The sequence below is a fragment of the Oncorhynchus mykiss genome, chromosome 18 (assembly GCF_013265735.2).
Source record: "Oncorhynchus mykiss isolate Arlee chromosome 18, USDA_OmykA_1.1, whole genome shotgun sequence".
In the NCBI taxonomy this organism is placed as follows: Eukaryota; Metazoa; Chordata; class Actinopteri; order Salmoniformes; family Salmonidae; genus Oncorhynchus; species Oncorhynchus mykiss.
Window position 1 is genome coordinate 15,571,096 of NC_048582.1, and position 14,221 is coordinate 15,585,316.

The window sequence follows — 14,221 nt, forward strand, 5'->3', positions numbered from 1 at the left end:
CAATGTTCTCTTGATGTTCTTGCCTGCAACAGATCTTAATTCAATCTAACCATCTGTTATGTGCATGTTTACCGCATGAACCACAACAACACACCAACGCCTGCTTGGCTTGATCTAATTAATTAGGTTATGTTCAGGCAAAGGAGAAACCTGTCTGTATATTTATGGAAATAAGCAATAGCCCGGCCCCGGAGAGAACATTGTCGTGTGTTTAGCTCTAATCATGAATCCTGAATAGCTGAGGTGATTGAATTAGACCTTTCGTGTTCTTGACATTTCCTGTTTTCATTCTACAGACGAAACACACGCTTGTTACACTGCAACTGTGAGACTTTGGTTGACCATGCAGCTATTTGTGCGTGCTCAGACTCTCCACACCTTTGAGGTGTCTCGGCTAGAGACTGTCGCCCATATCAAGGCTCATATTGAGGCATTGGAGGGACTGTGTGTGTGTGTGTGTGTGTGTGTGTGTGTGTGTGTGTGTGTGTGTGTGTGTGTGTGTGTGTGTGTGTGTGTGCACATGCATTGGTCTGCATGCAACATATGTCTGCTTCCTAATGGCTAGGCCCTATACACTCTTAGAAAACATGGTTCCAAAAGGGTTCTTCGGCTGTCCCCATAGGAGAACCCTTTTTGGTTCCAGGTAAAAACCCTTTTTGGTTCCAAGTATAACTACCTCTGTGGAAAGGGTTCTACATGGAACCCAAAACGGTTCTACTTGGAACCAAAAAGGATTCGTCAAAGGGTTCTCCTATGGGGACAGCTGAAGAACCCTTTTAGGTTCTAGACAGCACTTTTTTCCTAAGAGTGTAGAACTGCATTTGAGTATTTGTACAATACACCCCCACAAATTCACTAGTTAAATTGCGTGGGAGCAGAGCCATTACTCATGTATTTGAACTAGCATCTAAGGCTGCATTAGCCAGTGCATGGGAGTAAACAGCTACAAACAAGTTGCTATGGCTGCTATTAAAAGATACTGATGAAGCCAATGGGAACCTGTCTTCTTGGTCCATTAGCATCAATCCACTACCAAACCCCTTTCGTTACAACAACAACAGGTTGTAGCTATAAAAGGGACGATTAGTTCCATTGCTCAGCTTCATGGCAGGTACAACGGCCCAATGACTGATACACACTGCTGTTTTACCATATTAGTCTCTCCTTATGGTATATTAGTCAAGGAGGCCCTGACCGGTCTATCTAAGCCCACAGTAAAAGGTTCTAAGTAGAGAGATGCTTAAAGCCTCAGAATATTGATTAAACAGACAAAGACGTCAGTGGAACACTAAGGCAAATTACTCAATCAATTACTGAATCAATGACTGTATAAGAACTACAGTAAGTATCCCCTGCTGAACCAAGTATCCCCTGCTGAACCAAGTACCCCCTGCTGAACCAAGTAGGTAAACTGGACAGATGATTAGGATATCAACATGCCATTTGCTTTGTTCCTGGTATAACCATGGAGAAGAGCGTTTGGTTGAGCATGTGATGAATGACATCCCTTGGTCTCTGCCCACTCACTCCCCCACATACGTTCTCTCTCACCTATGAGAAATGACCTTGGTGGAAATAAACACAGGCAACAGGAAGCAAACCTACTTCCTAGTCAACACCAGGCACCCTACAGAGCAGTGGGTTTACACTTTACTGGTAGACTGTAATGCTATATTTCGGTGGGCAAGGCTACAGTTACATGCTAAATCCAATACCCAAAAAGCACATACAGGATTATAAATGGTTCAGGGCACAAATGTGTCGAAAACAACTGGAGTCTACCTGTTTCAATGTATTGTGAGGTCTGGTGTCAGACTGACAAGGCATGCCTCAGTGACCTGCACTCTCATCTGAAGTGAATGGGATGTTACAACACTGCAGCGCCGTAGTGAAAATTAGTCCTGTCCTCCTGGTTCATCCTAGAACAGATAGACAGGGCCAGACCCAAATGCCCATCTGGCTTTTCCAGGTATACAGACCTCTGTGCTCCATCCTCCATGTTGGACATCTGCTACAGATGGTTGGGAACACTCGTGTCGTTTCACAGTAGCCAAGTGCATTTCTCCCTGTCGGAGCTCCATCTGTTTCTGTTGGTAACGTGGAAGGGTGCCCCCATCTTTTTTAAAAGTTGAATTCTGCTAGCTTCATAGGTGGTTTGGGGCCTTAGAAGGGACAACGTACTGTATTTTAAGGTGCCGTTTTTTAAGGGCTAGGAAAAACTCCCTAGAAAGGCCAAAACCCAGGAAGAAACCTAGAGAGGAACCAGGCTATGAGGGGTGGCCAGTCCTCATATTGACACACACACACACACACACACACACACACACACACACACACACACACACACACACACACACATACACACACACTAATGATGCCTGTGTTCCACATAATAGACTTTCCACCAAATACTGAAGACATGTTTATGAACTTTTGCTAAGGAGAGAGTAAAAAGATGATATATTGATTTTGAAGACCCTTTCTGAATACTGAGTGTCATACGTCGACATTGATAAAGGGCTGCACCTTGGTGTAAAATGGCTTTAAGAATGTGTCAATTGAGATAAACTAAGTGTTAGCTGTGTAGAGATGTATCATAAATCTGCAGGTTTCTAGCATAACGATATCAACAGTAGATCAGGAGAGTTCAAGGTGTGTTCTCAAAAATATTATCTCCATTGCAGCCGACGTGCATGATTTAAGATGTGCATTTCATCTGGTTGCCCGAGCTAAATCACAGAGAAAGGTGGGATCATTTCTCCTTGCAGTGAATTCCAGCTTTGTCTGGCTCGCCTCTGAAAGATTGTGCAGTGTCTCTAATTCACTCCAGAACAGCCACTCCCAATCCCACATTCACACCCATATGAGCAATAACCTTCACTGAATGGAAAACACCAAGACCGTGTTCATTTAGGTAGCAGGCTAGCGGCGCAGAGCACGGAATACCACAACGCCACAATGAGGACGTGAGACGTTTATTTTATTCAAGTTCTGTTGCACTCAAATTATTGCCACTAGCCCTGGGTCCTAAAATAAAAAAATAAAAATGTGTCCATTGATTGTTGCTTCATTCACTGGCAAGCAATGAGGATTTCCATCAACATCCTTGCTTTCATGAATGTAGATGAACTTGGCAGACTACACATTGCAAAGGGTGTGCAGTGCACACAGGTAAAGGTCAGAGACTTACTTGAGTACTCTTAGAAAAAAGGGTTCCAGAAGGGTTGTTCGGCTGTCCCCATAGGAGAACTCTTTTTGGTTCCATGTAGAACTATTTTGGGTTCCGTGTAGAAGCCTCTGTGTAAAGGGATCTACATGGAGCTCAAAAAGGTTCTACCTGGAACTAAAAAGGGTTCTTCAAAGGGTTCTCCTATGGGGACAGCTGCAGAACCTTTTTTTAGGTTCTAGATAGCACCTTTTTTTTTAAAGAGTGTAGGCAGAGAGATATGGAGGCTTATTGCACAGCTACTTACACAACTAGACCCTGAAGCAGTAGCCTGAAGCAGTACAGAGCCACTTATCACTGGGGATCTAATGATCTGTCTCTTATTGCCATCAGGTCCATATTTCAACCTGGCCATGATGTCTCTCCATTTCCTTAAGACACTGGATAGTGGATAGACCCCTAGGAGAGAGCAGAGGACGGATTCCACAGGGAGAGCAGAGTCAGTATGCTATCATTATAATAGAAGCAAGCTATTTCACCTTTGTTGAACCTATTTCAGGTTTAGTACATCATTCACAACCAGTCTATCAACAGTCAACCATATGGGTCTGTACACACATGACAGATGGTAAAAGGGACATGTTGTGATGCAGGCTTTACTCTATTGTCCATCACCTAAACCAGGCCAGTAAATAATGACAGTGAATATTCTAGATTTTCTCTGATGTCATGGCAACCCAACATCTTCAATATCTGGTACAGAACTACAAGTGACTAGAGGCGCGTCCAACAAGGCTTTTGTTTGCGCGCAAACGTGTTGCCAGGGTAACAATTTCATGAACATTCCAATATGTTCCAGTGAAACATCACACAGATACTTTTTTTTAAGGATTACTGTGGCTTTTTAGAGTCTATATTCAAACTGGAAATGACTTCTAAATGTAGTAGAAAGTCTACATAGCCACTTGATTCTTTTTGGCAGCAGTTTAGACCTGAAACTGACACCTACGTTCGCTGCACACTACCTTCTCTGACGGTCGCGGCTAGCACAAAACAAATGGAATATGTTAGCTAATGTTAGCCAGCTTTCGCCAAACTATTTCCCTTGTTGAACGCACCTAAGCCCCCCCCCCCCCCCCCGCCCCCATCTCTCTCTGTCCCTCTGTCTTCCTGTCTCTGTCTCTCTCTCTCTCTCAGTTCAATTCGAAGGGGCTTTATTGGCATGGGAAACGTCTGTTTACATTGCTAGAGCAAGTGAAATAAATAATAAACAAAAGTGAGAAGAAACTAATTTAACAACATCAATTAGTGATTAGTGAAAGACTCTGCTTATGCAAAAGGTTAGTACAGTTTATTCAGAGAACGTTCAAAAGTCAAGAATACAAAGACATCCATGTTATACCATGCCCCTTAATTACGCACATACATACACACAAACAGTAGATATCCTACGCACATACATACACACAAACAGTAGATATCCTACGCACATACATACACACAAACAGTAGATATCCTACGCACATACATACACACAAACAGTAGGTGAGTTGTATCCTTCTCCATAGTTCTCACCACTGTGTATCACTACCCATTCCTCTGAGATTAGGGGAACATTGAGAAGTACTCCCTGTCCTCATCGATTCCCTACATGGCAGCTTCTTGTCATTGTTGCTACAGCTATCTGACCACACGGCCTTCTGCCTCATTGCTGTATGCACATCATTTTCGTGACGTTGTCAGCCAACTGTGACTCCTGGCTGATTTTGAAAATGTGGATTTATTTGTCAGGGATTGACCTCTCGACTTCATAGAAGTGGAATAAGCCCTGAGTGGAAACAGGCTGGTCCCATGAGTACATGCATACGGGATCCTGAGTGGCGCAGCAGTCTAAGGTACTGCATCGCAGTGCTAGCTGCGTCACTACAGACCCGGGTTCGATCCCGGGCAGTATCACGACCGGCTGTGAACGGGAGTCCCATAATGTGATGCACAATTTGCCCAGCGTCGTCCGGATTAGGGGAGGGTTTGGCCGGGGGAGGCCGTCATTGTAAATACGAATTTGTTCTTAACTGACTTGCCTAGTTAAATAAAAAGCAGGAAATAAGTCATAGATAACCACACACTGCTGAATGCTCCCATTGTTTGTCCAAAGTCTTGACCCAAAGGTCTTCATCAGGCTTCATCAGGGATACATGTTTTCAACACAAGGAAAGTTCTACAGTACTTTCATTGCTACACCAGAGCAGGTGCAAAAGTGGACTGGAAAGTCAATGATGCTTTTGTGCAAAAAAAAGTCATGCTTGTCATATCTATTTGGTCTGACAGCTGTGACCAACCTGATTTTCTGCTTGTCCTACCCGTTGTGGACTTATGTTCAGATAAGCTTAATTTGTGCACGTCCTTCAAATTCCCCTGTTTTGGGCATTTAAAAATAGTTCACAAAGACAAGAAATACATTTGCTTTTCATAATCTGTCACCTCTAGTTCTGCGTTACTTTGGGAGGCGAATGGTTCTCTCTGGGCAGCGTCTGTGAATGAAGTCACCTCTGAGGCTGACCTCTGACCTCTGCTATGAGAAGCAAGGTTCACACACAGTCCACTCCTTATGAACTATTGTGGTCACAGTTCATACACCACCATAAGGTTACTCATTTAATTAAATGACTCCTCCTATACTCCTCCTCTCCTGTCACCTGGAGAACAGGAGGGGAGTGGAGGGAAAGTGGAATGCTTTCAGAGCGCTCTCCCCTGTAGTTATTCACAGCCAGTGGTTCTTCATCTCATCCACAAGCCGGCTCTCTCGTTCTCTGGTAGGACTTGAACCTGGGTACAAGGTTAAGAGTTTCTTAGCACAGATGTGTTACAGTATGCTTACCTCATTTGAGATGACGGTCTGGGACTTTTCACAAGGTTACAGTAAACCCTAGCGGTTAAGCGTGTTGGGCCAGTGAACGAAAGGTTGCTGGTTCAAATCCCTGAGCTGACTAAGTGAAACATCTGTGCATCTGTGCACTTGAGCAAGGCACCTTAACCCTAATTGCTCCTGTAAGTTGCTCTGGATAACAGCGTCTGCTAAATGACTCAAATGTAAGACACAGTATATTGTCAGAATGAGTGTTGGTTTAATTTAGCATTGACTGAGGCCTGTACACCCTGTCCAGGTTTGTTAGGGTGCATCTCCCTGACAATGTGTCACAAATGCTTGTCTCATATCGCAGACACATTCCCAGACAACTGACAGCAACAAGCGATCCTGACCTTTAACTGGTCTGTGTTCACACCGGCACTACGCTCCTACACTGATAACTTGACCTTCTCTCTCTCGCTCACTCTCTCTTTCTCTCACGCTCTGTCTTTCTCTCTCTCTCTTTATCTCTTCATCTCTGTCTTTGTCTCTGTATCCCGTCCTGTCTCTTGTCTTATCTATTTCTTTCTCTATTTCTCTGACCCTGTCTCTCTCTCTCTCTTTCTCTTTCTCGTTCTCTTTCTCTTTCTCTCTCTCTCTCTCTCTCTGTCTCTCTTTCTCTTTCTCTCTCTCTGTCTCTCTTTTTCTCTCTAGTCTATCTATATTTCTCTCTCTGTCCCTGTCCCTGTCTCTCTCTCTCTCTCTTTCTCTCTCATCTTCATCAGTCAGAGTTATTCCATAACGCCTCACCTTCACGGATCACTGTGACGGGTTCAATCCTCGCCAAGATTCAAATCTGTTCTCTCTCCCACTTGAGTAAAAGTGGACCTTGTTTTGATTGGATGACTTTCCTGCCCAGAGAGGTGAGGAGCAGTGTTCATTGGTCTTAAGTGGTGACAGGACCCAGTCCAGAGAGACCAAAACAGCCCAATCCCTCTGTCTTTCCAGCTCTTTTTATTTCTGTCTTTTTAACATATTTGTTCCATAAACTTCTGATAATAAGTTGTATGAACGGTTAGGTGTTCACTCAAACACTTATTTGAAAAGTCTGCCAACGTTTGACAGATGGATGAATCTAAAATGTACATTTCAGTTTTCTAGAACCACCAATCAACTCATGTCGTATTCAATCCATTAATATGTCGATAAGACAGCGTTCATTACCATTCCATTCCCCCAGTATGACTCACTTCAACGCACATCAACAGATAGGAATAATCAACATCTAAAATGTCAAATGAGATTTGCATCGGCTCTGATCTGATAAAGGACAACTGACTTTTTAGTTCCCCTCCTAATGAGAGACTGGGTTGTCAGTTATTCAGCACTGTGGTGAGACTGGGTTGTGTTATTCAGCACTGTGGTTAGACTGGGTTGTCAGTTATTCACCACTGTGGTGAGACTAGGTTGTCAGTTATTCAGCACTGTGGTGAGACTGGGTTGTGTTATTCAGCACTGTGGTTAGACTGGGTTGTCAGTTATTCACCACTGTGGTGAGACTGGGTTGTCAGTTATTCAGAACTGTGGTGAGACTGGGTTGTCAGTTATTCACCACTGTGGTGAGACTGAGTTGTCAGTTATTCAGCACTGTGGTGAGACTGGGTTGTCAGTTATTCAGCACTGTTGTGAGACTGGGTTGTCAGTTATTCAGAACTGTGGTGAGACTGGGTTGTCAGTTATTCACCACTGTGGTGAGACTGAGTTGTCAGTTATCCAGCACTGCTGTGAGACTGGGTTGACAGTTATTCAGCACTGCTGTGAGAGTGGGTTGTCAGTTATTCACCACTGTGGTTACACTGGGTTGTCAGTTATTCAGCACTGTGGTGAGACTGGGTTGTCAGTTATTCAGCACTGTTGTGAGACTGGGTTGTCAGTTATTCAGAACTGTGGTGAGACTGGGTTGTCAGTTATTCACCACTGTGGTGAGACTGAGTTGTCAGTTATTCAGCACTGTGGTGAGACTGGGTTGTCAGTTATTCAGCACTGTTGTGAGACTGGGTTGTCAGTTATTCAGAACTGTGGTGAGACTGGGTTGTCAGTTATTCACCACTGTGGTGAGACTGAGTTGTCAGTTATCCAGCACTGCTGTGAGACTGGGTTGACAGTTATTCAGCACTGCTGTGAGAGTGGGTTGTCAGTTATTCAGCACTGTGGTTACACTGGGTTGTCAGTTATTCAGCACTGCTGTGAGACTGGGTTGTCAGTTATTCAGCACTGTGGTTAGACTGGGTTGTCAGTTATTCAGCACTGTGGTGAGACTGGGTTGTCAGTTATTCAGCACTGTGGTTAGACTGGGTTGTCAGTTATTCAGCACAGTGGTGAGACTGAGTTGTCAGTTATTCAGCACTGTTGTGAGACTGGGTTGTCAGTTATTCAGAACTGTGGTGAGACTGGGTTGTCAGTTATTCACCACTGTGGTGAGACTGAGTTGTCAGTTATTCAGCACTGCTGTGAGACTGGGTTGACAGTTATTCAGCACTGCTATGAGAGTGGGTTGTCAGTTATTCAGCACTGTGGTGAGACTGAGTTGTCAGTTATTCAGCACTGTGGTGAGACTGGGTTGTGTTATTCAGCACTGTGGTTAGACTGGGTTGTCAGTTATTCACCACTGTGGTGAGACTGGGTTGTCAGTTATTCAGCACTGTTGTGAGACTGGGTTGTCAGTTATTCAGAACTGTGGTGAGACTGGGTTGTCAGTTATTCACCACTGTGGTGAGACTGAGTTGTCAGTTATTCAGCACTGCCGTGAGACTGGGTTGACAGTTATTCACCACTGCTGTGAGAGTGGGTTGTCAGTTATTCAGCACTGTGGTTACACTGGGTTGTCAGTTATTCAGCACTGCTGTGAGACTGGGTTGTCAGTTGTTCAGCACTGTGGTTAGACTGGGTTGTCAGTTATTCAGCACTGTGGTGAGACTGGGTTGTCAGTTATTCTGCACAGTGGTTAGACTTGGTTGTCAGTTATTCAGCACTGTTGTGAGACTGGGTTGTCAGTTATTCAGAACTGTGGTGAGACTGGGTTGTCAGTTATTCACCACTGTGGTGAGACTGAGTTGTCAGTTATTCAGCACTGCTGTGAGACTGGGTTGACAGTTATTCAGCACTGCTATGAGAGTGGGTTGTCAGTTATTCAGCACTGTGGTTAGACTGGGTTATCAGTTATTCAGCACTGCTGTGAGACTGGGTTGTCAGTTATTCAGCACTGCTGTGAGAGTGGGTTGTCAGTTATTCAGCACTGTGGTTAGACTGGGTTGTCAGTTATTCAGCACTGCTGTGAGACTGGGTTGTCAGTTATTCAGCACTGTGGTTAGACTGGGTTGTCAGTTATTCAGCACTGTGGTGAGACTGGGTTGTCAGTTATTCAGCACTGTGGTTAGACTGGGTTGTCCGTTATTCAGCACTGTGGTGAGACTGAGTTGTCAGTTATTCAGCACTGTTGTGAGACTGGGTTGTCAGTTATTCAGAACTGTGGTGAGACTGGGTTGTCAGTTTTTCACCACTGTGGTGAGACTGAGTTGTCAGTTATTCAGCACTGCTGTGAGACTGGGTTGACAGTTATTCAGCACTGCTGTGAGAGTGGGTTGTCAGTTATTCAGCACTGTGGATATACTGGGTTGTCAGTTATTCAGCACTGCTGTGAGACTGGGTTGTCAGTTATTCAGCACTGCTGTGAGAGTGGGTTGTCAGTTATTCAGCACTGTGGTTAGACTGGGTTGTCAGTTATTCAGCACTGTGGTGAGACTGGGTTGTCAGTTATTCAGCACTGTGGTTAGACTGGGTTGTCAGTTATTCAGCACAGTGGTGAGACTGAGTTGTCAGTTATTCAGCACTGTTTTGAGACTGGGTTGTCAGTTATTCAGAACTGTGGTGAGACTGGGTTGTCAGTTATTCACCACTGTGGTGAGACTGAGTTGTCAGTTATTCAGCACTGCTGTGAGACTGGGTTGACAGTTATTCAGCACTGCTATGAGAGTGGGTTGTCAGTTATTCAGCACTGTAGTTAGACTGGGTTATCAGTTATTCAGCACTGCTGTGAGACTGGGTTGTCAGTTATTTAGCACTGCTGTGAGACTGGGTTGTCAGTTATTCAGCACTGTGGTTAGACTGGGTTGTCAGTTATTCAGCACTGCTGTGAGACTGGGTTGTCAGTTATTCAGCACTGTGGTTACACTGGGTTGTCAGTTATTCAGCACTGCTGTGAGAGTGGGTTGTCAGTTATTCAGCACTGTGGTTAGACTGGGTTATCAGTTATTCAGCACTGCTGTGAGACTGGGTTGTCAGTTATTCAGCACTGCTGTGAGAGTGGGTTGTCAGTTATTCAGCACTGTGGTTAGACTGGGTTGTCAGTTATTCAGCACTGCTGTGAGACTGGGTTGTCAGTTATTCAGCACTGTGGTTAGACTGGGTTGTCAGTTATTCAGCACTGTGGTGAGACTGGGTTGTCAGTTATTCAGCACTGTGGTTAGACTGGGTTGTCCGTTATTCAGCACTGTGGTGAGACTGAGTTGTCAGTTATTCAGCACTGTTGTGAGACTGGGTTGTCAGTTATTCAGAACTGTGGTGAGACTGGGTTGTCAGTTTTTCACCACTGTGGTGAGACTGAGTTGTCAGTTATTCAGCACTGCTGTGAGACTGGGTTGACAGTTATTCAGCACTGCTGTGAGAGTGGGTTGTCAGTTATTCAGCACTGTGGATATACTGGGTTGTCAGTTATTCAGCACTGCTGTGAGACTGGGTTGTCAGTTATTCAGCACTGCTGTGAGAGTGGGTTGTCAGTTATTCAGCACTGTGGTTAGACTGGGTTGTCAGTTATTCAGCACTGTGGTGAGACTGGGTTGTCAGTTATTCAGCACTGTGGTTAGACTGGGTTGTCAGTTATTCAGCACAGTGGTGAGACTGAGTTGTCAGTTATTCAGCACTGTTTTGAGACTGGGTTGTCAGTTATTCAGAACTGTGGTGAGACTGGGTTGTCAGTTATTCACCACTGTGGTGAGACTGAGTTGTCAGTTATTCAGCACTGCTGTGAGACTGGGTTGACAGTTATTCAGCACTGCTATGAGAGTGGGTTGTCAGTTATTCAGCACTGTAGTTAGACTGGGTTATCAGTTATTCAGCACTGCTGTGAGACTGGGTTGTCAGTTATTCAGCACTGCTGTGAGACTGGGTTGTCAGTTATTCAGCACTGTGGTTAGACTGGGTTGTCAGTTATTCAGCACTGCTGTGAGACTGGGTTGTCAGTTATTCAGCACTGTGGTTACACTGGGTTGTCAGTTATTCAGCACTGTGGTGAGACTGGGTTGTCAGTTATTCAGCACTGTGGTGAGACTGGGTTGTAAGTTATTCAGCACTGTGGTGAGACTGGGTTGTCAGTTTTCAGCACGGCTGTGAGACTGGGTTGTCAGTTATTCAGCACGGCTGTGAGACTGGGTTGTCAGTTATTCAGCACGGCTGTGAGACTGGGTTGTCAGTTATTCAGCACTGTAGTGAGACTGGGTTGTCAGTTATTCAGCACTGTGGTGAGACTGGGTTGTCAGTTATTCAGCACTGTGGTGAGACTGGGTTGTCAGTTATTCAGAACTGTGGTGAGACTGGGTTGTCAGTTTTCAGCACTGTGGTGAGACTGGGTTGTAAGTTATTCAGCATTGTGGTGAGACTGGGTTGTCAGTTATTCAGCACTGTGGTGAGACTGGGTTGTCAGTTATTCAGCACTGTGTTGAGATTGGGTTGTCAGTTATTCAGCACGGCTGTGAGACTGGGTTGTCAGTTTTCAGCACTGTGGTGAGACTGGGTTGTCAGTTTTCAGCACTGTGGTGAGACTGGGTTGTCAGTTATTCAGCACTGTGGTGAGACTGGGTTGTCAGTTATTCAGCACGGCTGTGAGACTGGGTTGTCAGTTTTCAGCACTGTGGTGAGACTGGGTTGTCAGTTTTCAGCACAGTGGTGAGACTGGGTTGTCAGTTTTCAGCACTGTGGTGAGACTGGGTTGTCAGTTATTCAGCACTGTGGTGACATCCGTATTGATCAACACTTTATTTATCATCCAATACACAGTCTGTAACAACTCAGCCTCTGGATTTCCAATAGAGGAAATAACAAGATACCACTATGGTATATTAAGGACTGGCACCTCTAGGACACACACACATACACACACATACAAAATTGTATTATTTTAACCAACCTCAAATGCAGTATGATACACCCAATGGTAAAACCAAACATGGTGGTGACCAGCATGACTTTAAGATGATTCATGACAGACAACTTCCATCTGTAACACTATGGCCTAAAGGTAATAATGGGTAATGTGGGGTGTTTTTTCTTTATCAGTATTCAGGTTATGTGTCTGTATCCATCATCTAAACAGCCATTTAGATTCTCCGCAGCACAGATAAGAGGACACGTAGCGTTGGCCTCAGAGCCTCAGAGCCTGGGCCCAGTCTGGACTGCAGCAGGCCCACAGCAACCCATTAAAGCCAGTGGAGGGGAAAGCCATTCATCAGACAGATATAGAGGGGAGGTGAGGCAGAGGCAGCTTGGATTTGTTCAATGGGGATAAAGGCGTGGTTAGGAGTTAAGGGAGGGAGATTGTAGGTGGGGGGGGGCAAGGGGAGAATTTTGCTGTGGTTGGTGACAGTCCTGGCTTTCTTTTGAGAGTGTCATGGTCATACATCATGGACCATACACACACTATAGACCTACACAATGTTGCAGCATGTTGTAATGGAAACCCCTTGTGGTTCTGATTTAAGTTCCTTTAACACTGTCAATTAGTCTAAAGGACCTGAACTGTATGAGCAAATCCTTTTTGGTTTATAGTAGCATAACATTTATAGTCCAAGTTATAGCCCATAAATATCATGGGCCTCACTGCTGAATGAGCAAAAAAAAAGTTCCAATGTCCCCAACAACAACAATATCAGCATCAGCAGAACTACCTTGATGCTATTTATCAAACAGGACTGTGTTTCCACAATAATGACAGAGTGCTATGCTATGCTATGCATTGTTTAGAAAATACAAATATCCCCCCTGGATCGTCCATATCTGAAAAAAATGTATTTCATTTAACATGTCCCATTCAAAGCAATTTGCAACTGGGAGAGAGGGACATTAAAAACATGAATCACTGAGCCATTTGGAGAAGCTGTTCATTTAACCCATAATAGTTGTTTGACTGCCATCCTCTTCACTGATTAGGCTACTGTTGTGGACGGACATGACACTGCCTGGTTCTGTCGCAAATGGCACACTGTTGGCACCCTATTCCCTATATAGTGCACTACATATGGGACCCTATGTGCCCTGGTCAAAAGTAGTGCACTATATAGGGAACAGGGCGCCATTTGGGACACAATCCCTCAAACAGAAGAGGATGGCAGCACACTGGGAGAGATTCTAAAAGGAGAAGAGACTGGGATTTTGTGGATGTTCATTCAGTCTTCCCTCTAGTGGGCTGTCTCCTTAAGATGGAAGGTAGCCTAGCAGTTAAGAGTGCTGGGCCAATAACTGAAAAGTCGCTGATTCGAACCCCCGAGCCGACTAGGGGAGAAATCTAGCGATGAGCCCTTGAGCAAGGCACTTAAACCTAATTGCTCCTGTAATTCGCTCTGGATAAGATGGTCTGCTAAATGACAACAATAACAAAACAACACACAGAATATTAGAATAGACTTCTTTAAATCTTAACCTGTTCCATATATGAGGAGAGGGTGAAATTGGCCATAGTTCTGACACTGATTGAGATGGTATCACTTTTTCTAGGGCTACTAGTTGCACAGAGCTTATGTCTTCCGTTCAAAGATTCCACAGCCATATAGACTACCAATAGAAATATCCATTATTGAAAAAGAAAAGATTCTGATGCGGCTTTTTCTCGTTGAGCTTGACCCTGCTCTCTTGTGAAGATAGATATGGAACTCAAGTTCAACCATCTTGCTTGCCACAGTGTTGGGAAACGATACAATGTCGCCACTTAGTGGTCAATTCTTCAACTGTTACCAGGCTAAACCAAGACAGGTAAAAATACAGGTTATCTTTCTAGAATTGTGGTGCTTCAAATAAAATATTAATGGCCCCTTTCGATTTCCCACACAGATATGAACACATTTTTTTCTTAGACTCAGTTCTGAGAAAAGGCATCAGAA